The sequence below is a fragment of the Varroa jacobsoni genome, unplaced genomic scaffold (assembly GCF_002532875.2).
Source record: "Varroa jacobsoni isolate VJ856 unplaced genomic scaffold, vjacob_1.0 contig01874, whole genome shotgun sequence".
NCBI classification, from domain to species: domain Eukaryota; kingdom Metazoa; phylum Arthropoda; class Arachnida; order Mesostigmata; family Varroidae; genus Varroa; species Varroa jacobsoni.
In genome coordinates, this window is record NW_019214714.1 from 39,336 (window position 1) to 63,066 (window position 23,731).

Consider the following 23,731-nt stretch of genomic DNA (forward strand, 5'->3'; position numbering starts at 1 on the left):
GTTGGTGCTGCTACTAGTAGCCTGTGGTGCTGTTCTTCTACCTTTTGATTGCTCCTCACCATTTCAGCTCCTAGTCGTACGCACGTTCAGAATGATGATTACACCGGCTGGCGTCAACGTGAACCTGCGCGCAGACGGCCCTGCCAATCGGTGATAATAGATGTCACCGATCTGCTCCAGGCAGATGCATTGACATCTTCTCCCCTCCCAGCCCCGTTTCCCCTCATCAGACCGTTTTTGGCCCTTCTAGTTAGCTAGTTCCATTGAAGACTTCTTGGTGGCAGGCAGGCAGCTCTGCCGAGATTGTACTTCGGGACTGGTTTTTTTTAACATTGTTCCACATATTTTTTCTGGTCAACTCACCAGTACTATTACCATTACCTCTACTACTCCTGCTGGCCAGTCAGGAGAAAAGGAGTCGAGGGAAAGACAACAGCAGAAGCTACGGCTTTGCAGCAGATAGACAAACGGACAGACAAGCAACGAACGCCATCGTGGAGCACTGTGCTATTACTACGACTTTAAGGGGAAAAGTATATAAGCGCCCGCCTATACCACAGTATATTGATCAGTAGTGGTAGCCGCGCAGAGTTCGTCTAGAGCAACAACAGCAGCAACAGTTCTTCTCATCATCAGGCGGTCATCGCACGCGTCTCGACGCGCGTTCACCCCATTACACCTCCCTCTCTCCCCTTTGAAAAGAAAAAGCCGAAAAAAAAGAGAGACAAGCAGCAATAATATTCGTCGTGTAGTTCCATTGCTAACGTTGCGTCCGTTTTCCTTATCCTAGCTTACGCTGCTGCCGCTGCCACCGATGCTAATGCAAACGCTACCCCGCCAGCATACGTTGCTAAGGGGATTGGTGCTACTATTGAAGCTTCTGCTTTTGCTGGTCGGACTATTATTATTATTATTCTCGTTGGCGTTCGCTGGCTGGTTCATTCTTTCATCCAACCGTTCTTCCGTCTCCCAACCTCCCAGCTGCCCGCCAATACGATCATCAACCACCAGGCCAAGTGCAGCTAAAATGGTGGGTGAAGATGGTAACATTGTTCACCCCAAAACGCAATCAGAGGAGCCTAACGCACGACATCAGCGGCCGTAGTAGTAGCAGCAGCGGCGGCGGCGATTATGGTGGAGTAGCACGGCTTCCTGACTCGAGTCGAGTGTCATTTACCGACCGATTGACCGACCGACCGACCGACCAGCGAACCAACCAAGCAGAGAGGCGCTAGTCTGCAGACACCGTCCCTCTTTCACTCTCGATATATTATAGATTTAACCAGTTTGAGATTTTTTCAAGCTAGTCCTCTTGTTCTCCCAGTCTCCCTGTTTGACCCTTGGTAAGTTTGCCTTCTTGCTTCTAACTTTTTGTCTCTACCCCAGCACTAGTCTACTGGTGCATTTATGATTTTCTCTCTCGTCTTGCCGAACTGTCTGTCACCATAGGGCCAATAGCCCGATGATGGTGGCCATAACACATGCCGAAAACAAGAACCGCAGTCGTACCGAACGCCTTTATAGCATACATTTGCATGCCCATACTCGCACATCGTCCCTATACTATGAAGAATGGTAGCGCCAACGGTTGTTTCGATTCACTTATGGTGATTTCAATTCAATCTTTGACGCGTGTATCTCCTACCAGCACAAGCTAGACGAAGAGTGCATAGCTGAACAGAAAGTCATTGTAAGTACCTAAGAACAGCACCCTGTTCAAGATCGGTAGAGAGACTACACCAGTGACGATCTCTAGTAGAAGTCGCGCCCAACAGGATCCAATGGGAGGCTTGACTTTCGTCGGCTTGAACTTGGCTGCGCTGAGACCTATCAAAAACAGGACACTGCCAAACACGCTTATGTACAAACTCAGTGACTCAGCTCACACACAAGACATGCCATATATGTCCTACTTTTGCTGTAGTAGTTGATCCCCAATAGCCTAGGGAATCCATGGTTCCACGCCCTTCAGTGGTAAGCGTTGGCCCATCTGCGCTGACTTCGCTCGTATACGAGAACGATCTCAAAATCATAAGCGAATCGAGCACCGCCTCAAACGAAGCAAGGATTTCGCGATTAGGTCTATGTTTTTTCCTGTAAGACAGCATTCTTTTAATGAACCTCATGTCCATCTTCACATAGACGGAGCACCGCATCGATTATATTAATCATTGAGGTGCCTAATACTCAGTATTGATGCGACGTTACTGTGCGAGTTAACAACCGGCAAATGAGTGATGTAAAATAGGAATGTAGCCATTGAGTTCAAACGACGCATCGACTTTATGATACCTCTTCTCTCTCACTATGTTGGTTGACGCTATTGAACCCTGCGAAGATATGCCTGTCTGCTGACCGCACGCCTGTTAAAAAGATGCGATTGGACAAGCCGTGAACAAGATTCAAATAGCAAGGGCGATATAGTAGAACGGTACTAACGGATGCCAGGCTATGGTAATAATTTTAACAGCCTGACCGCAATACTGATTATTAGCTGCTACTGAAATAAGTAGAGTCTGCTAATTTGCGGTACGTTATAGAAACGTATTGCATCTATTGGGTTTTTCAAACGCTAAATTATGGTATGACAGACATCAACGAAAAATATAGACAATATCTGGGGCGTTTTCTGACGAATTTTTGATTGGCATTCACGGAAGTACACCTGAACATTTTCGCAAAAATAGATATTATAGAACTTAACCTCTATTATGTTGTGGACGCGTGTGTCGACCTCAAGCCTAACCTCAGGCCGCTCCTGCCTCATCTGTCATAATAGCGGGGAGCGCGGAGTAACCAGGGAACAATTCAAGTGTAGCCAGTTGATAACAGCACGATGGGTTACCTACGTTCATTGCCCACATCTAGAGTGCGGCCAGCTTTGTGCATCGTTGCCTAAACAACATTCGAAAGGACAGGCAGTAGTACTGTTGCATCTGTTGGCAGATGCAACAAGCTTATATCTGCCTGTCCACGTTTCATATCGTTCACCAAACTTCGCATCCAATATGACAAGTTAGTCCATCCGTCCCACCTACCTCCAAGATTGTTCCGACATGAACGGAATGGCTCACACAACTACATCGCTTCGCCATCAGTACCATTTATTGACTAAGCGGCAAAAGACAGCGGTGAGATGGACGCCTGTGAATCCACAGCTCCAGAAAGGCGCTACTGGCCAAATACGCACAGTCTCTGCGAAGGCTACCCAGTTAAACTCTGCATAGACTAGAACCATATCTACAGATCTGATAGCTACCAGCAAAATTCTGATCGTAGCGGTTCACGCAGCCGCCGCAGCCGCTGATGCCTACCGCATATGCTAGCCAATGTGTGGCCGGCAGGCGCTGCATTCGACCAGGATGGCTGAGTAAATAGAAATGATTTATGCGAATCGACCCATCGACCGGCAGACTAAGTAACCAATCTAGGACTGACTGACTGACCTAGCTGACCATGATGGAGGCGGCGGTGGCGGCTAGCTAAGGCGATCGAGTACGAACAGGGAAGATCCCCGCATGGCTGGACCATCAGGACATGATCATCATCGCCATCATCCTCGACAGTCCATATCCAGCTGCATGGAGCTCGAAACTCGTGTAGGCGAACATTGCGGACCACCAGGACCAACGCCATTACGATCTGGATTTGGTCTACATAGACTTAGAGGATGGCGAGTGTCGCTGGGCTTTTTGTGTCACACAGAAAGGAGTGTATCATCGAGACGACCGCATGGTACCAATAAACCGAGAAAGAGCCTCATAGATCGTAAAGGTATGAGCAAACGAGAGAAAGATGCTGCACAGTGCCGATATGAGAAGCGGGAGAGAAAGAGAGTGGGGAAAGCACATATGAATGGCGCGAGAAGTAATACTGAACTGGAAATGAACCGTTTGACCTATCACCCCCCGCTCCATCTACAAAGCTATTATTCCTAACTGGACAAGACAACGAAGGTTCCACTGATTGAAATCAGGTGACTGGGATCGTAACTACATCATCAATCGATTACAAGCTGATTGAGTCAAGCGATCGATAAGATCGTGATGCAAGCCGGGTGGGCTGATAAAGCATTAACGAGATCGAACATGAACGCGCCTAATCTCTTCACTATCCTCAAAATAAGCATATTCAAACATATCTGTCTAGCGGCAGTATAACGAGAAACAATATAGCAAAATGTTCCCTATATTCATGTAAGTTTCATGTTTATATCGAGAACCTTTAGGGCAGCAAGAGGCAGCGACGGAACCACGCGATAAATGTCAGTATATTATGTTTTGATATTCTGCTCAGGGCTCCTTCAGACATTCATTTTATAGTAAATAATAATGATAACAGTAATATCGTTACGGACGTATCCTCTTTACAGTTTGGTTAATACTGACTTTGCCTTTCTATTCCATCTTAGTCGAGACTGAGAAAAAGAAAAGAAGCCAAAATCAACGAATGTAAGCACAAAATGAAAAATACAAACAAGCACCTCTTTTCGATCAGCCCCAAACATGTACGTTTCGAGGCTCAAGCATCGGCTGCTTTTGCTGTCTGAAAGATGAATGCCTTGAAGGAAGGTCTGAAGGGCCATGAGACTACGATACGTATGGTTGCAAGTGGATCGTACGAGGAGTCCGAACTTCTTAAAATAAAGGGTCGGATACTTCACAAGAGTGGTACAACCCCTTGACAGCTAAGCGATATATGTCTTCTATATAAAAGCACACAGACGAGCACCAACGCTGAGATACGATCGTAACAGCTAAGAGCGCATAACATGACCTAGGTGGTTCTCTAGCAATTCATCACGTTGAAAAAACCGTATGAGTTTGTACTCCTGAAGGGCCCGCTAAGCAATGCACGATAATCACAGTGTACTTCTGGCGCAAGTGCGGAAAAAGCAAAACAAAGGACCTGTAAGTGCGAGATATATATTTATTAATGCAATTCTGACAAAAAGCGCTTAGGGATATTTGTTGTATCTTAGCTTTACGGTCCACAATGGCGTGCATTGTTAGTCTGAAATATCGACGATAATCTGCATTTTTATCGAACGTAACCGAAATACTTCAGTTCCGAAAAGTACAAATGATGTCCCTCAAGCTTAACTTACCATCATCTGTATTAGAGGCCACCGGTCACTCAGTGTTGAACCTGAGAGGCCTAAGCGAATGTTAATCAGGCTGTCTGCGGACACAGCAGACGAAGAGGGATGGCAAATAAAAAAGATAATAGTAATAATCATCATGTTAATCATATACAATAATACGTGGCGCTCAGGTTTGCTGGTTCAGACCTTTGACTTCCTTTTTTTGTTACTCTGTCTAGCTTTTCTACTAACGACAACGATAACAACAACGGCAACAACAAGTCAAAGACCACAGCTATCAACTTAGGTCCGTCAGCCTGCAAGATCACGAACGGATCCAAAAGGCATAGATCTGTGAGATGAAGACATGCCTACGATCCCCTCTAGGAGGTTAGATATAATGTATGTCTAGCTAACTACGTTGCGTTGTGATTCGTATATAATCGCCCTTCAACGAGCCTTTCGATTCCCCTTTTCTGTTCAACCAGTGAGAACCTGCCTTAGTTGATACAGTTGGCTGGTAACCAGCAAAGCCGGCCCAGTGAAAAATTAGTCAGTCAGCTAGCTACGTAGCAGAAGACCTTACCTTCGATGCGGCCTGTATTTGTTCTGACAAGTCACCCGTATACTCACAATGGCCCACATTGGCGCCTACTTCATTAGTCACTCGTTTTTGCGTTTGTTGTTGGGCTCGCGCTAAATTTCAGTTCTCCTCTAAGACCTGGCCAGATCGAATGGTCGGCTAGCCTGACAGAGAGCAAATTACTGCCACCCGCCGCAGCAGCGTTAGCGGTAGCGACAGCAGAAGCTGCACAAGTACCGGATACAGCTGAGGCGTTTGACGTCCACTATCACGTAGCAGACTCGACGGATAATATAGAACGTACGTAATGAAAGCTAAGTTGATCGTGTTAACGTTCTAACCCACACGTTCGACGATAAATGCACTAGGCCCGTGAGGTTCCGCTCCAATGGATAAACAATAAAGATAAAAATTAACTCATAACGACATAGCAAATTGACTTAGGCTCATGATTACGGACTAGTGGCGAGATTTGGAAATATGTAACAGCTGTTAGCGCTAAGTTGGAATAAGAAGTTTTTCCACTGTGCAAGGTTGTTGGATCTAATTAATACGTGTCTGTTGCTACTTTAGGGAACGAACACATAGCAATATGAATCTGACTCCTGATGCTATCTGACTCAAAATTCGGTTTGGTAAGTCGCACGATTACCCATACGGCTATACGGCCTTTGGTAAATTTAATCTTCGTCAATACATCTTTTGCATGGAAGACTCCTTTATAAAAGAAGGCCTTGAAACGCTTTTAAAGACAGCTTTGTTTGTCTATATTTTGTTCATTAACACGCAGTCATTCTGTCAATAGTGATCTCATTCAACGAGCGCAAACAAATATTAGCTTAGTTCCGTAGGGTAACAGTTTCAGTAAGAGAACTAACGGATTCAAAAAACAGTTTGCAGGATTGATAGCGACTTCGGCGATACGGGGCTTGAAGCAAGGCTTTTGAAGAAGCTCGGAAGTTGCAAGAGAAGTGCACTAAGCGGCGAATAATTACAATTCAGAATGGACTTCTTGACCCGGTCGGACTCCTGGGGTGAAGATCGGAGGGCCGGATAACGGGAGTCGTCGTGTCTTTAGACGCACTGAGGCGCTCATCCACTGACGGTGGTAGTGGCACCGCGCGGAAACACAGTTTATGTCCTTTGCCCCCGTCTTCCTCCACGCTTTACTCAGCCTCCGGGAAGTTAGCGGGAACCATCGACGTGTCATCAGATTCGACGCGAACCAAGCTCAGTAGTCTCAGCAAGGAATGATCGGGCGTCCAACGATTGGAGCTCAAACGAGTAGCAAAAAAGCGCCGGCGTCAGACTTTCCTTAGTTGCTAAGTATCAAGCAATGCTGCGGCTAAACTTGCTGTGATTGGTGCGCCTCTATCCCTTTTATCGAGTCAACGACGAGCTTCCCACTCTAGCTGACTTGCTTCAGGACCGAGCAACGAAAAAGAAAGACAAAGAAGAGAGTGATTGAACGAGAGTAGGCGGACAGAACCGACTGGGGGGCACAAACAGCACAGCAGCCAAGCAGGCGGCAGCAAGAGCTGCTGCTGCGTGGGGCTCGTCCGTTGGGCAAGAGCAAAAGTGCACTTAAACAAAAATAAAAACATCGTTTGGGCCAAACACCAATCCGCTTTGGGGTTTCAGGGGTACGAGGACAGCACAGTGCAGCGCGATACAGCGTTTGGTTTGTGTTGTGTCGAGTTGTCTCGCCAGTCGGACTGGCTGGATCTTTTTGCTTTCCTTAGATACACACACTGTTTGTCGAATACTAGTACCAAAGCACTCTTTGCATTGTCGCTAGCTACTTTGCTATACCATCTAGCGCTTTGGCCGTTGCAGACAAGTACTGAACAGCTGCTGTAGTTGGACGGTCTGCCTCTTTCGGCCGCATGAAGAAACATACAAAGACAGACAGATAGCTACAGTAAAGACCTCTGGATATTGTAGGTTCGTGGAAAGTCGCCTTCCGACACTGCGATCTCTTCGAAGCTTCTCTTTTACCTCTTTTTCGTCGAGTATTAGAGCTTATAGAGGTCGTCTTTTTCTCTCTTACGCTGCAAGACTCTATGGCGTCTCTTCTAGTCACTTTTCGGTCTGCCTATATCCCATCTTTTTCCTAGCGTCTAGACAAAGGAAAGCCAACTGAAGAAGCATGACATCGAAGGGATCCTGTCGTCGAGCTCACAAATCTGCTTCTCGCTCGTGATCTATAGCCACCATTTATTTAGTCCCACTATTCGCTTGATTTCCCCTTTACTGATCATAGCACCCACAGTATATGTGGGTTGTATGCGTTTTTCAGAACATTCGGCGTGTTACACAATCGAATACACTTTGAAAGAATGGGGGGTGGCAAAAAGTTATCGAATTAATAAAGGCTTGTGTAATAGAAGTGATTGCTCGTTCTGTTAAAACAAAATTAGTAATTAAGTGTTCAGCATTCCGATTCAAAAGATTGATTCCTCCAGAAGCATTTTTAACTTAAATCGTTTGTGGCAAGGCAAGTAAGTTGAACAACTGTAAATAAAAGCATGCATCAGATTAGAGGTTGCATTGCCAGATATTGTTTGCGGTAACCCATTATTTGTCCACACATAAAAACAAAAACCTACATTTTTGATAGACATGACTATATAGTGCGACATTAAATAATTTTTCGATAGGATCATAAATAAAAAAGATGATACGCTCCGCAACGGCGGCGGCGGCGACGACAGAGCGTGGTAAGAAAACAAATGCTTCTTTGTCTAATACGTTTGTTATTCTCGGTTCGTTGCAGCCTCTGCTTCTCTAGCTGCTTCTGAAAGCGACCAGCCAATTTATGTTCTTTGTATCTGAATCGCATATTCTGTCTGTCGATATCTACCGATTTCTGTATAGTTATTGATACTAATGTTTCAGTGCGCTGCTACCGCCATCAACCCCAACTGTCCGCTGACTATCCACGTCTATCTCTACCTGTTCATCTTATTTTTCCCCTCTCTCTCTCTCTCTCTCTCTCTAGCCGTGTGCGTGTTTGAATGTACTTCTCTACTACCCATCGGCGTTGACGTCCTCTCGTGAGGTTTCTGCTTAAAAACATGACTTCGACAAGCACTTCTGGTATTTCTTTTTGCTTGCTTGTAAGAAATGTGGGTACCGTCACAACTTGTTCTTTGTTGGCCGCTTGGAACGGGCAGGCCGCTATTGCCTTTTGCTTTTTGTCGTCGGCTAAACGGTGACTTGTAGTGGCCGTCGTGACGGTGTCAGTACTTCTACTACAGCTGCTGCTGCTGCCTTACGCTGGCGATTTTTCTCTCCGTTTTTTTCTTAGTTCGTTTTCGCGTTCCTCGTTCGGTTTTTGTTCATCATTTACGATTGCGCGCTTGTTCGCGTCGTTCGATTGGTTGATGCTGATCGCGGTGACGGCGGCAGCGCCGGCGGCCACTGCAACGATTTCTGTTGCTGCTGCGGCAGCAGCCGACGCCATAGAAGTCGCACGACGGCGCGCTGAAAATTCCTGAACCGTCTCTGCTAGCCCCAGCAGCAGTGACAACCACTTTTCCACTCCGGATTTTTAGCCGACGCTGTTGTCTGGATCATTTCTGTGTCTTCCTCTGTTCGTGTTGCCGCTGGCGTCGCTGCTTTCTGCCTTCAATTGCCCCTGATGCCTCTCTAGTTTCGGTTGCCTGCTTCATCCCTTTTCGCTTTCGAATTCTTTACCGCCGAGAATTGGAATGACAGTGTAGTTCGGCAGACTCTGCTAACCCAGAAGCTGGCAGACTATGCTTATGGGGCTGGCTCTTTTGCATCCGTATTTGAACGACAACCAATTCGGCCATCGCTTAGGCCACAGCCGAATTAGCTAAACGACGAGACTCTCGGTAGCTAAATGTGGTACAGTAACTTTTCTATATTTCGTATTGATTAGACTTTCTGCTCAAGCTTTTGATCCTTTATTTCTTTCGAATTTTACAAATTAAATTTATATATATAAATTTAATAAAGAGCTCGGGGGCTCGTACAGGGTTGGTGTGACTCAGTCAGTTAATCAGTGAATACACCCGTTCGACTGCATTTGGTAGCTCGAACACGCATAGACCCTTCAGAGCCGTACCGCCATCACCTGATGGGAGCTTAGCGATTCAAACTGACACAAACAGATGCCGACATTGGCAACAATTCGTTTGTCAAATTCGTTTGTTGTCATCGGCGCTGCTGCTGCGCGAACCAGCGTCTCGCCTGCTGAGCAACGTATGGCGTTTTGGCCCTCGACAAGTGGCTGGCTGTGCTCTTCTTTGTTTTGTGCTCGCTAACTACCAATCGAATTGAAGCTGCGGGAAAGGTAGGAGGGACCTACTCCAATTCGGCGACCAGCCGATCGATCGATTCGTTCCCAAATGTAATAATAGAAGTCCAATGCCCGCCCCTGAGCAACGCTGTCGTAGATTGATTTACGCGGCGTCCATCGACTCCTTCGGCTGTTGTTGTGCGGCGTCGATGCCAGATGCGTCTGTTGCCGACCGCAAAGGGTGGTTGGCAACACTGAGCCGGATCGGTCGCTTAGTTAATGCAGCTACAGAAGAGAGATGCACAGAGGACAGACCTGTTGTGACAACAACAGACGGCCATGTCCTTCTACATTCGGTTCTCCCCCTTCTTGGCCGCCACAGTATCAGCCACTGACGCTCTTGTCTATGCATTTGCTGCGATAACAGAATCGTCGTCATTTTGTCGCGTTTTTTCGTTCTGTCAAAGTGTTAATCATGGACGCGTTTTTTGCCAGGCGTACCCAGATGATATTCTAATGGACGGTAGGCGTGCATATGAAGTGGTTCGCGTATGCGTCAGCTGTGTGTTCGTTAGCGTCGTGCCCATGGCTATACAGACGCCGCCTAACGTATAGTTAGCAGCAGCAGCAACAGAGGAAAGTCTCGCATTGTAAAAGTAATTTTCTGAATATTCACCGCCATTGTTCGGGTTGACAGCACTGCCGTAGCAATTACAGTCGCTGGGCTGCCAACATAATCAATCTATTTCGTTTTGCTTCAGAGTATTTAAAACGTAGCTAGCATTATATCGAAGTTTTCTTCTCATTTTCAACTATATCTGTATAGTTTTCATAATGATTGTCAAATTACTATTAAATAGAGTGTTATCAGTTATTCTGGGGCGGCACGTGATGAATAAGCTATATTCAGCGATATGAGCAGGCAACAAATAACGGTCTGTTCATTTTGAACAGTTGTCGAGGTACAACAAACTTCTAGGACACGAATTCATCGAACGACATGAATAAGGCTTATACTCTGTAGGATGTTTGGACGAATCGCGTAGAAAGCTGACTGAAATTTCGACTCGGTCCACGGGTTCTCAAGTGATCCCTAGTCAGAAGATCCCTAAAGCACTTCGACTTGAATAAAATAAAAGAAAACAAGTTACTGCGCATGAACATACAGGTGCGTTGAGTACGTTCCTCCTCTATTCACTCAGATTCTATCATTTTTGTGAATTACGTTGCATGAGCAAAGAGTAAACGTGCAAAAAGGGAGGCTCTTCGTTTTTTTTTGACAGGATGTAGCATGATGGGCAGGAAAACGATCCCTTAGATTTTCCTGTGTTGAACTGTCGCTGCAGTAACTTAACTACACAAAAGGGCGGCCATTTAGAGAAATAAGTTACCAGAGCGTTCAGGCGGGATCATAGCAATAGCTATTGTGGGGCTTGGGCATTTGCCATTAAGTGGCATCAGGCGGACTCAGCATAACGGATGAGCTCGTTATGATCACGGTCCCATTCCCTTTCCGTCTGCGCCTTGGGAATCTCCCTTGCGTTAGGTAATAGTCGCAAGCATGATTGACATTAAACTAGCTGAACATTTCTTCGTAAACATGCTCCCATGTGCCTTATTGACAAACCACTCTGTAGAGGATAAAGAACGACCGCCACATTTGACTATATCAAGTGCCATCAAAGTTCCGCTCAAAGTCTTCTAAAAAACAGTACCTACATAAATCACAGTGGCACTTATGCGTTTATTGGCTGAGGTCCAAGATAGGCGTACTTCAAAGGTAAAATGAAAATACCCCTTGCAAAATTCATTGGCCACTACTTTTCCACACCGCCTAAATTATCAGCGAAGAGAAACATATAATATACTTGCACTGGTACGCTAATCATCAAATACGGGGTTGTTGCCTGTCGCGTAAGTTCTAAAGAAACAATTCTGGCTGTTAGCCTGATTTAGAAAGCGAACCTGTCACACTCAACTTATTTCTCGCAGTACTCACATATTTGACGTATAATCACAGGTATGCGGTTCGGCCTATTGTTATATAAACGTAAATATCGTCGCTCTGTTGAAGTTTGCTATAAAAGCAGCGCCGATAAAATAATCTGCCCATGTAAAACGTGCCCATTCGGTTAGTGGTTCTCATATCGGAAAGTGTGGTTCATCGACCACTGCGTTTTCGTAAGCGCGTCAAGTATATAATAATAGCTTCGGATGGCGTCACTTCATCTAAATGAGATGGTCGCCAATATACAAATGACCCAAACACAAGGTGCAACGAGGTGCGCCGAAATACTAGTCTAGAAACGCAGTCAAACTGCCGTATTGATGAATTAAATCAGAAAGCCCTCTAGGGAAAGTTCGCATGCAGGCAAATAAGACGTGTTTGTTTATGAATCGGAAAGTGCCACCCTATTCTTCTACTGTGAAGCCATTTGCTTTCGTGAACGACGACAACTGCTTCTGTCTTACAGTCTGCTAAAATCGAGAACAACTGCTCCCTCCGTATATCCGTTTCGAGTGTATTCGTCATAATTTGCCGTCGTATTAAGACACTCCAGCGTCAGCCGTATAAGTCAAGAAGCGATCAGTAGTGATACGGTGCGTCAAACAGACATCTCTGAGTCTTCAAACCACCCCCTGCTATAGTTGCTGCCTCATCCGCGATACCCTTACCGACGACCGGGCGGCCGGCCGGCTGGCCGGCCAGAACGCCTCTTCTACTGTACTATTATAGCAGTCTAGTGCAGACGACAGATCAGCGACGATGAATCTGAACTGAGTGAGCCCGCGAGGCAGGCAGCGAGGAGCAGTGGGTCCGTTGATGGAGCCGAAGCTATTGGGTTGTACTTTCCGTTGGGTGGCGTCCAATGAACAGGACGGGGCCAGTCGCTCGCTTGGTCCTCTCACCAATCTGCCTGTTAGCTGATTTCCCGCCCGCTGATGTCGCGTTCATGCTTTGAGGGGCCCCACGGGAGGAGACTGAATCGGCCGTAAAGCACAACTGTACAACAGAAAGGCAGACACAGAAAAAGAGGAAGAGGAATGGGCGAATGCGCGGGCGGTGGGTAGCGGGGATTTCGTGGGGATTGTAGGTTTGAGAGATAAAGCGTTCGGGGTGGATTCATTCGTCAAAACATCAATTTCTCCCATTTGGCTAGTAGAGTATTTATAATCAGCTCAAAAAATCTGTTAGCGACTATGAAGACAGAAAAATTTGTCTTTAAATAGCGATCTATTAAGTTGTGGGGTAGTTGACTAGTAGCTTTTGTGTGTGACGAGACATTGCACGAAGTCACTGTAGTGACATCCGATGCTTCACGATCATCATCACTATCTAAATGCACTATTATGTGTATTAGACTATCATCATGAATCTTCTTCTGTTTTTTCGTTATATCACTGCTACGCTGTATATCGTTTATGATAGATACATAGCGTATGTGAACTATCGTTTAATGGCAGTGAATCGTAAACGCCTTTGTTCCAATCAAGGTACAATGAAATCGACGATAATTAATGAATAGGTCACTCTGCTTTAATACAAATTCTATAAATTTATTTGAAACAAGTATTTGAAACTTGTAGAACGCTTGTGATATGAACGAAAGAAAGAACGGACGATTGTCAATTTCTTGATTTTCTATATAAATACTAATTTGGGGGGCGATCAACGCAAGCTGATGGCTGACTTTTTTTTATGCGGTTTAGTACGATAGCGGTATGAATTGGCCTTTACCTACATATATTCTGTCGGACTGTTTCTCCTCAGGCGAACAAGCAATTTCTGTCCTTCGCTTGAGCTGGCCATTTTATAAACCTTCATGAGGCAACAATATGCACAGCGTAGTTATGTGTTTGTACTATCTGCATGTTTCGCTTGAGAAAATGGCATCCACTACGGAAGTAAGCAGCACCTCGTCCTGATATAACGGAGGCCGCAAACTCTAGCAGGAAGAATCATAGTTACCTTACGGCAACTCTTCTATTGCTGTTGATGGCCTGAATTGTCTTTGTAGCGTCATTCGTCTTATTTCTTTTTATCATATAACTGCCGTTGTAGTTGTTCAAATGTGCTGATTTCACGCGGTTACATTAGATTTATCGCCTCGGTATCGTCAAATTGTTTTTAGCCGAATTCCGATTTTGGCAAAAACAAACAACTAGATAACGAAAACAAAATAACGCCTTGGGAAAAATACACTTTTCACGAGTACGCGCACACCTCCGGCTGCCATTTTTAGATCTGTTTTGTTTCATTTTCCTGTACTATAATCTGCAAAAGTAAGATAACATACTGTTAACAAACAAATTCATTCAACCAAGACGCTTGACGTTATTGAGGTGATTATGGCTTTTAGTGGACCATATTTACAGTCTGGTCTCCCTGCAGCATCGAGCTCGCTCGATGATACATTGCTTTACTTTTCTTGCAGCAATGAGATAATCAAGTATATACCTGCTCATAGAGGGAGCCATTTCTTCCCTCTTCTGAAGGAGAGCGGAACGAATAGCAACAACAACATCTTCCAAGGCTGTGCATAGGATTTGCGTTGTTCCGTTAAGGTTTCCATCTGCAACAATAACATCATAAATTTGGTTCAGCTGCAACACGTACAGCGCCTTTTAGAAATGTATAGAAGCATCAATAAGTGAGTAAATGGACCTGTCATTTATGTCTCCTGATAATGAAAACACTGAGTGGTAAGGCCCTTGAACTAGTTTGGCGTCAACTGCATGTTTGCATGGTAATGCATACACCCTTTCAGCTCCTAACAGAGGGGTACCTATATGTGTTGCTTGTTTTGCAGTATTTGTCAACTTTTAAGCAACATTAGTGGTTGGCTTATAAGCTGAATGAACCACTGCTAAAATGTAATGATTTTCAAAAGTGAGAGCACATAACCCTTCAAGGTTCACTTGATGTTATTGTTGGTCACGCAGGCAGCACTACAATATGATACAGGTACGCCGCCGCAATACGAAGGCCTTTCCGCATGCAACACAGACGGACGGCCAGGCAGGCAAGGACACACACACCCACGCTGCCAGAGGAACGTATGGATGGTCGGAGGAGTCAGCGAGAGTATGATGACACCACGCCCTCACGAATCTCACTTCCTTCAACGTTCCCTCTTTTTGTGTTTGACGGTTGGCGCTGCTGCTATAGTCGCCGTCGTCACCCTGCCATCAACAACGTGGCAAACAAGGCTGACACCGAGTCGAGCGACTATAGCAATCGCGCAATTCTCGCTGTATTCCGAGGTATTATATAAAGAGGCAGACAAACAAGCGTATAGGCGAGGCCAGGCCAGGGCAGGCAGGCAGGCAGGCAAACAAACAAACAAACAGACGGGAAGACAGGGTCGCCCTGCCATCACTCGGCGCAATGATCGCGGTATGAAACATACACGGTATTAAAGCACCGCAGGGTCTCGAAGCAGCGACGCTCGAGGGCCGCAAACAGTTAACCTATTGATGCTTGCGAATATAATACTACTGGCGCTATTGCTTCGGAACGCCCAGCTTCTAGTCTGAACAGATCGATCTGTCCGAATGGCTATACCAACTTAACAGTTAGTTCCGATTGTGTAAGGGTTCTAGCCACGCTCGAGGCTTTCAAATGACTCGCTAGCTCTTAGCATTACACAGTTAGAAAACTGTGGCCGATTGTCGCAACCATTGGCGGTAGCAGTACAAATGGCCGCTGGCACTTCTGCAATGGCTTAGCATTGATATCGCTACTTATGCCGCCATTGTTACCGTTAGGCCTGTTGATTTAGGCTTTGGAATCACTTCATTTCGAATAATCAGACAAATGGACAATAACGGCATCGACTCGACTTTATGTAAACATATTGTTTTAATGTAGATGTTGTACAGCTGGCAACGTCGAGAAAGGCAAATCAATGAGCTTGAGATAACTGTTATCAGCTGTCCTAACTGTACAATACTTTATCTGTGGATAGCCAGGATTTTGAAGCCATTCGCCAATACAGATATTCACAAAAATCGTTAGATTACATACATTGGTACTCTGCTATCATGGCACGATGTGTAACATACGATGATGTAAAATGATGCAATGCCTATAGTGAGTAGAGATTTGTTGATTAAACAATGAAAATGTCCTGTAGAAGCCACAATATGTGTTGGCTCAAGTAGCTTGGTCAGCTGGTAAGTTGCAGCGTCTGCTCCGCAGCTGTACCTATTCCAGGGCAAATCAGGCGATTACACACACGAACTTTACTAAATCGATTAACTGTGACGTATTACTTAACCAGCATTATCTTCTATCCTGTCACACTTATAGTCCTAACTTTGGCAGTGAAGTATCGTCTGATCGGCCGATTTCATCAGCAGTCATCTATATCTCCGGTTAAACACTGTGTCGGCCTTTTTCATCCGCCAGAATAGATAAAGACCTTTCCTCTATCTCCATAGGACTCTGCTGCCCCTATTGCTTCGATCTGAGAGTATCTGCTTCGGCATAGCTAATGCGTAGAGTTATGCGGACACTGATGTCACATAAATCCATCACACTTCGTCGCCCAGCTCCCTAATCTTCATCGAGTTCGTAAGACTGCGAAGCAGTGCTGGCTGTTTCTAGCATCGATTGACACAAATGACTATACGGGACCTGGTATCACCAGCCAGCGTTCAACAGAGCTTGCCGGCTCGCACAGACGCAGCTAACAACGTTTAGCTCGAGCGGTGCAATGAGCCTGAAGCAGTGCGGCAGTTAATTTCATTTTGTCTTTTTGTTGTGTCTTGTCCGCCCCCACTCAGCAGACAACAATGCAAGAGCTGAAGACGAACGTACCACGCTGTCTCAGTGAATGGAAAAGGGACAATTGCCTTCGTTTGGTTTCGAAATGAACAAAAATCGCCGATTTCAACGAACGCCGGTAAGAGAGATCGCGTTTAGCAGGGATGCTTTTCTGGTTCATTCTGCATTGGCATACTATGCTTTCCGTTTTTGTTCTTAGTTCTGTCACGGTTGCCTTGTCTGTGGCCGCGGCCGCAGTGACGATTACCATATCTGCAGACGACGTCGTGTTGCTACATCGTTGTCGCCTGCCTGTTATGGATCCCAGCAGGTTGAATCCTCATGCGATCTCACTTGAGATTCAATTGTCATTGAACCTTCGGCTTATCTCTCGGCAGCTAGCGTATGCTGTTTATCGTCTCCATCAAGTGAAACCAAGGGTTTCCTTTCGTCAGTTGCTGTTTCTATCTTCGAGACCGTCTATGATAGTCGTCGGTACGTTCTTACCTGCCGCTGCCGCTGCCACTGCCACTGCCACTGCTGTGTATGTAATGATGCACGATCGGGACCCGTCGGCCTGTCAGCGTGCTCAGCCACCAGACGGCTCTCACAGATGTGGGTATGTGATGTGATCTTACTGCGGCCGTATTGACCCTCGAATGAGATTTCACTACATTTTAGCTACTGATTCTCCTGACCTCTGACTGGTCACCTGCTCGTTGTTCTCTGCATAATTTAATTATGCTAGAACTTTGTCAGCATACCACCAGCAAGGCTAGTTGAAGGCAGCACATTGCAGGCCGACCCCCATTTTTACGAGGATCAGCCAATAATGCATAACGACGGAATTATGAAGGAAAAAATAACTACCCGACTCTTTATTGACATTTAACAGACCTCTGTTTTATTGAATTACGACGATACGTTCCAGTATATAACCTAACGGCTATTATCATTATTTTACCTAATGCGCTTTACTAGCGCCATGCCTGAGCAACAACACTCATAACCTATAAGCCGCGTAGTCGGTCCCTATGTTTTGCAACTTATATCCATTTGCCTAGATCTGTAATGATACCGTCGTCATCCGATACAAACAGTGGCATTTTGACTTCCGCCAAAGCTAGGCGATAGGCGAGCTTCTCATGCGCAAGGAAATATCTCAGCTCGTTGACCATGGACATGGAAATAGCAAATCAGCTCTTTTCTGAACACGTTCCGCGTCCAGCAGAAATAGCCGTTGTGTGCCGTGTGCAAATGGCAATCGCAGATTCACTTTATTCCATGATCAGTCATAGGGATACGCTAGATCGCAGCGGATTCTGTCTATCGAAGACCGGCCGACGGCTGTAGATCACAGAATACTACGAAAGATCTCAAGGAGTGAGAAATAAGCCAAAATCTAGCATCTATATGCCATAGAGCCTGTGCCAGCAAATAGGGAAGTGAGCACGGAAAAGTGTATGCGATTACGAAGTGGTACGACCGTCGTCCGAGCTCAACATATATAACACTATCTCAGTAGTCGATGGGTCTCGTCGTTCATGATCGCCGCGGTGAGATTTACAACGGCAGTAAATCGACTGAGCACACGGTGGAGCTCCTCATTCGTTGCCTGTCTGGACGACCGTCTGATTGAACACTTCTCTTTTTTGCGTTTGCTTTCAAGCAGCGGTAGCAGCGGCCGCACGCAGCCTTTGGGTGCTCCAACTGTTGCTGCTGCTGCTGCTGCTGCTGCCGCCATAAATCTGATCTGATATTGTTTCATAGCTTTCTATACTATAAGCCACATCGAGATCCATCATCGTAACGTAGACAAGTCTGATTCCCAACGAGAGAGAGAGAGAGAGAGAGAGAGAGAGCCTAGTAGCGTGTCTCTATTCATCCATAAACAAGGCAAAAAGCCTAATCCGTCCTATTCAGTCCTTGATCAGGCGTACTAGTCGCAGGACTAGCAATAATACGTAGATTGTGGCTGTTCTAAGAACGCTGATTGTAGATCCACCTGAGATTTGGTTGTCTCCAATAGCAAATGTAAGTTAAGAAGCCTTTCAAGCTCGCTACGCTACAGCTGGATTAATGATGCTCGCTAAGAAAAATAAAGCTATAAAATAGAGTAAAGTTTACTCTAAGCATAACCGACAGAAACGCCCTAGGAAGCACTGATACGAGACTCTACATTCAATCGCTTCATATTTATCCGTTGCTGAAAGTGTACTGATCAACGTTATGTTCCGCTACCATCTTGTAAGTGTCGTCGCGGAATTGGTTCGCTGCAATCAGCAGAGTTATTCGAATTACGTTCTAATATTGGTGTTGACGGTAGTGACCGTGACGGGAGCAATACATATCAGCTACGGCAGAAATGGCGTACGATAGGTATAGATTTGATTTGACCTGCAAGACAAGACAAGACAAGACAACCAGTTTTCGGCGCAGCCGCCATCCGCTCGATAGGATTATTCTGCAGGAGGAACTGAGTCTTTTACTGTCCTATTATTGAGTATAGCAGCGATGGTAGGTGACTTTACCGTGGCGGCCGACCGTTGATCTTCGTCTCGTTATTGTGCCGTTCTAATGCCGATCTAGCCATTGCTTGTTGTGTGGCTGCAAACGTACCCGTTGTATGCTTTGTTCCTCTCATCGTTTTTCATGTCGCTTAGTAACTTATTTGAAGCAAGTAACAGGAACAGTAGCGCCGGTATCGATGGCGATGCTATCGAAATTATGCGCGTTTACTGGCGAAGACATAGAATGCTTGTCGAACCAGCGGATGTACGAAGGCGCATCAGATCAGGGCGTTGTTGGAGGGCAGGACAAGATGAAACGGAACATAAAGACAACAAGCCATGTATGTTCGCTGTGTTAGCTGATGTTTTAGTGGACAAGACAGCGTTGGTGACTTCGTTTGCAGCAGCTCCATTTATGCGATCGGCTGGCAACAATAGAACGCCGATAACCACGGAGCCACAAAAAATAAAGTACAACTCACACAACGTAAGTGCGTCTGCGATAATGGCAGGTTCGACATCAGCAAAGGCTCTTCTATGAACCCAATTTGTATTCGTCAGCATATAGTAGATTTTCAATATATATTCGTATTGCTATCCGTACCCTTTGGCCAGAAACAGCCGTATGGTAACGTTTCTGGTCGGTGCTGACAAAAGTAGGGGCTCATGTTGCTTTGGGTGGTCTCAGGCATATCATTAGAATCGAACTAAGTGTTACACGTTAACCGACGAAAACGTTTACCGCATCATTACAGAATCGAAACGTCGACTGCCGTGGTGATCTGGCAAGCATCTGCCGGAGTGAAACTCGAGTTTCGGAGCAGTTCACATGGCCAGCTAGAGTGAAAATTCAAACAGAATGTACGCATTTACATATTTATCGTACTTATCATTGAACGTAGCGTCCCTACGTAAAACCGATACGTGTACCCCAGTCCTTATTCTGACGGAAAGATAAAATGCTTCTCTGCTGATCGATGCTTGCTCTACATGGTATTTGTATTCCTTCAGGACGACTATTTGCTGTCAGGTAAACCAACGAAACTATTCTCAAATTATATATGGGGTGGCTCATACCGAAAATGGAAATCATTTCATTTCCGGTGGACGAAGGGCACCAATCCGAAAAAGTGGGTACGATAATATGCCGTTAGCGTGAGTTCCGTAGTTGACATCATAAAGCGGTCAACTTTGCTTCATTATGTATTGCTCATCTTTGATCTAAAATGCCTATACGATTCTAAAGGTAGAGAGTAAATGTAACCTGTCTGTCTTGAACATTTTCCTCACGTGAAGCCGATATAGCACCTCTGTAGGCGAGTCATACTCACAATAGGAACGAAAGACCGTGACTTAATCCCTACACATATAAGGGCTTTTGACAAGGCGGTCTATTATACGCGTATCAAACCTGAACATTCGCTGTCCCACCTAAGCAATGCCAATGGCCGCTTGGCCAAGAACAAGTAATATTTCATAAACCTAGACATTTTTTGGGTACGCGAGGAGGACGCAGAAACATCAATGAGATCGTTGTTGCCAAAATCCTATTGAAGAAATATTATTTGCTCTTTAATTGCCGGTCTCCGAACGCGGTCAAAACCTAAACGAGTTCCAATTACGTTTAGACGACGCAGTCCATGGACATTTCCCTTGATCTAGCTTCTATTCATCCCGCTTCAGCACGCGACTTTAGTGAAATGTCGATTCACCGAGCTTATCCGCCACAGCCTCCCATGACAATCACATAACTCAGCTTCTTTACTCCTCTCGGGGGGAGCGCGGACGGCTCAACCCGCCAAACTGCACATCGGCATTGTCCCTCTCCCTCTTACTCTTGTAAGATTCGAGCCACTTATATAAGTTGCACTTCGTGAATTATTAGGCCAAACAGCAGAGGCCACTGCTTAGGTACACATGCTAATTGCACGATTGGTCAATACCGTTGCGCCTGCCAGCCTGCTAAACGATGTGCTTACTGCTATTATGTTAAGCAGCTATTTTATTGAGCTCACCCCCAAAAAGGAGTAATGCTTTATCAATAAGCTATCGCATACATTAGAGGTCAGATTGACTCGAGTGTTCATTTCGATGAATCCTCTTCATCTCGGGACAAAGATGGACGACAAAGCTCAATGATTCATCACTGATTAAACGGAGTTGTAGAACGTTCCCCTAAATACAATCGCTGCCCGTTACGCTGCTTTCATTTATTTGATCAAATAAATACATTTAATGACGTAATCTAACTGTTCGATAATGTGTATATTCGTTTTATGACGATCGTAGCATGACTAGGCTAGATCAGTAGACGTTTTACAATGGACGCTATCTGCTGTAAACGTTCTTCAGCTACTGGCAGTGCCTATGCCGTTCTGCGTGCAGTGTCTGGTACTGGCGTTGGCTTTCCTATAACGTATTGTTATGGCCTAGCATCACACGATGCCGTTTACGCGGCGCTGGTCATTATGCAACAGTAATGATAATAATCATTAAAATCACCACCGTCTCACAGAAGAACAACGGTGATGATATTAATCGCCAACTAATTGCTTTAACGATAACGGCTCAGCTCCTCGCGTTCGGACTGATGGATGAGCGAACCTGATCGACAGGTCTGATCAAAACTGTCGTCCATTTCAGGTAGGTTTTGCGTTTGCTATTTGTATTGCAATCGCAATATAGCTCTCTCGTTGACAATGGCTTTGTGATCGTCTACGCCAATGTGTTCCTTATCGATTCGTCGAGGTGGCGGAACGTGCACGATAGCTTCAGCAGTTTCTTGCCTATGAAATTTAGACATCCACCAAAACCTGTCACCTACTGCCATTCAGTCACGTAATCCGCAGCTGAACTTCGGACAATCCTTGAAAAGATCGTTGCAACCTTAAGCTACTGTGATACGCACATAATTACTAGAATTGTATTTTTATTCTGTAAAAGATATTTGATTTCGTTCGTCTTAGCTTCTAATTGAAATAGAGCCAATTCGATTCAGTGGGTGCTCGCTTATAGCTGAATTTGTTTATCCTTTTGTTTGTTCACCATTTATATATATATATGCCTGTGTTTATACGTGTGCTGAATCGGCGCGACTGTTTTCACAGGGAGACAAATGAGTGTCATTAGTAAGTGAGCAACGACTGTGACCGCAGGGGAGGCTACAGGATCGCTGAAGACGACCCAGCGATGTTAAGCTCTTTGACAGGGAGTAGCAGGCGGAGAGATGATGTAGGAATGAAGGTGGCCAGATACAGGCAGGATTCTGCCGACAGACTGGTTACTACCAGGATTACATACATAAATTTTGGCAGCCTTTGGTTGCCGGTGGTCAAATCAATGTTGTTGTTGTTGTTGTTGTTGTCATAACATCACTGTTGACTTTTCTGCTGGCCGCTTGCGCTTTTGGTGTTATTTGGAAGCGGCACTGATGGCGATAATAGTCGTTCGAGATATGGCGACAGCGATTCAATCTGCCCATTGCAACATCTTCGTAGGTTTAGGTCGCCACTGCCACGTATATAGGCAGAAGCTTGGAAGGATGGCAGGACGGTAAACAAAGGAGTACGGGGTGCTCAAGAACCGCGAGGAGTCGTGTCCACTCAAATAGTTAAATATTAGAGTTCGAAGGCCGGTCGGTCATTCATCTAAAAGGTCAGCACGTCAGGGCTGAAAGGAAGAGGATTGGTGAACAAGCATCGTCGACACGATAGCGGCGATGGGTGGTTGGTCGCGAACCAGCCAACGACTAAGGTCTTGACTGCCTACCTGCTTCCTCTCTTGCCTACCTGCTCGCTTGCTTGCCTACCTGCCCCTTGCCTGCCTGCCTGCCTGCCTGCCCGCCTCGTCGCTCGTCTGACGTCCTACCGGCTGATGTCTTGGGAGCTAGGCAAATGGCGGCCAAGTCACTTCCTCGCTGCCACTCGAAGATAAGAAATATGACGAAAACACACCACTGAGCGAGAGGAGGACGCCAGGTGAGTCTCCGTTGCATCAGAGCCTGCAGGATAAGCACAGCCTGAGCCAGGCGTTACCGCCTTGGCTACGATGACGACTATTTCTGCCAACGAGTTGAAAGCATGGGTATTGATCTTCGGACGATAAAGAATTGGGTCGAGACATTGAGTGTGCATTAGGTGTTCAGTGCGATTACGGTTTGCCGTGGCAGCTGAACGGCATTTAGCCGCCGGCAAAGAAAAGGTGCAACGAAAACCACGAATGATCGGAGAAGAAGAACGAGTGTCTAGAGTGGGAAGTGCGAAAAAGGCCGTCGCCTGTTGGCAGCTTGTTCTCCATCTACTTACAAGGATATTTGTCAAAATTGTGCGCAGCCCCACTCAGAGAAAATAACTTTGGGGTTGGCTTGACTGGGCCTCGCTTGATTCGGCTCATCACATAGAAAGTAGCAGTAATAGAGCATTTCTGCAGGAAAAGCATATGCAATGCAGAAAGGATGCATCATTTCGTGATATGAATTATACTTATTACCATTAATGATGCCGGGCGCTTTTAAAATATG

The 23,731-nt window shown here is 45.7% G+C and overlaps 1 protein-coding gene across 1 annotated transcript in view; it reads right to left on the minus strand.

The window, feature by feature from the left end:
* The window catches only part of LOC111272260 (uncharacterized), a 68,829-nt gene that overhangs the window by 39,105 nt on the left and 5,993 nt on the right, over nucleotides 1-23,731 (minus strand). The gene's annotated exons all lie outside the window — the stretch shown is intronic.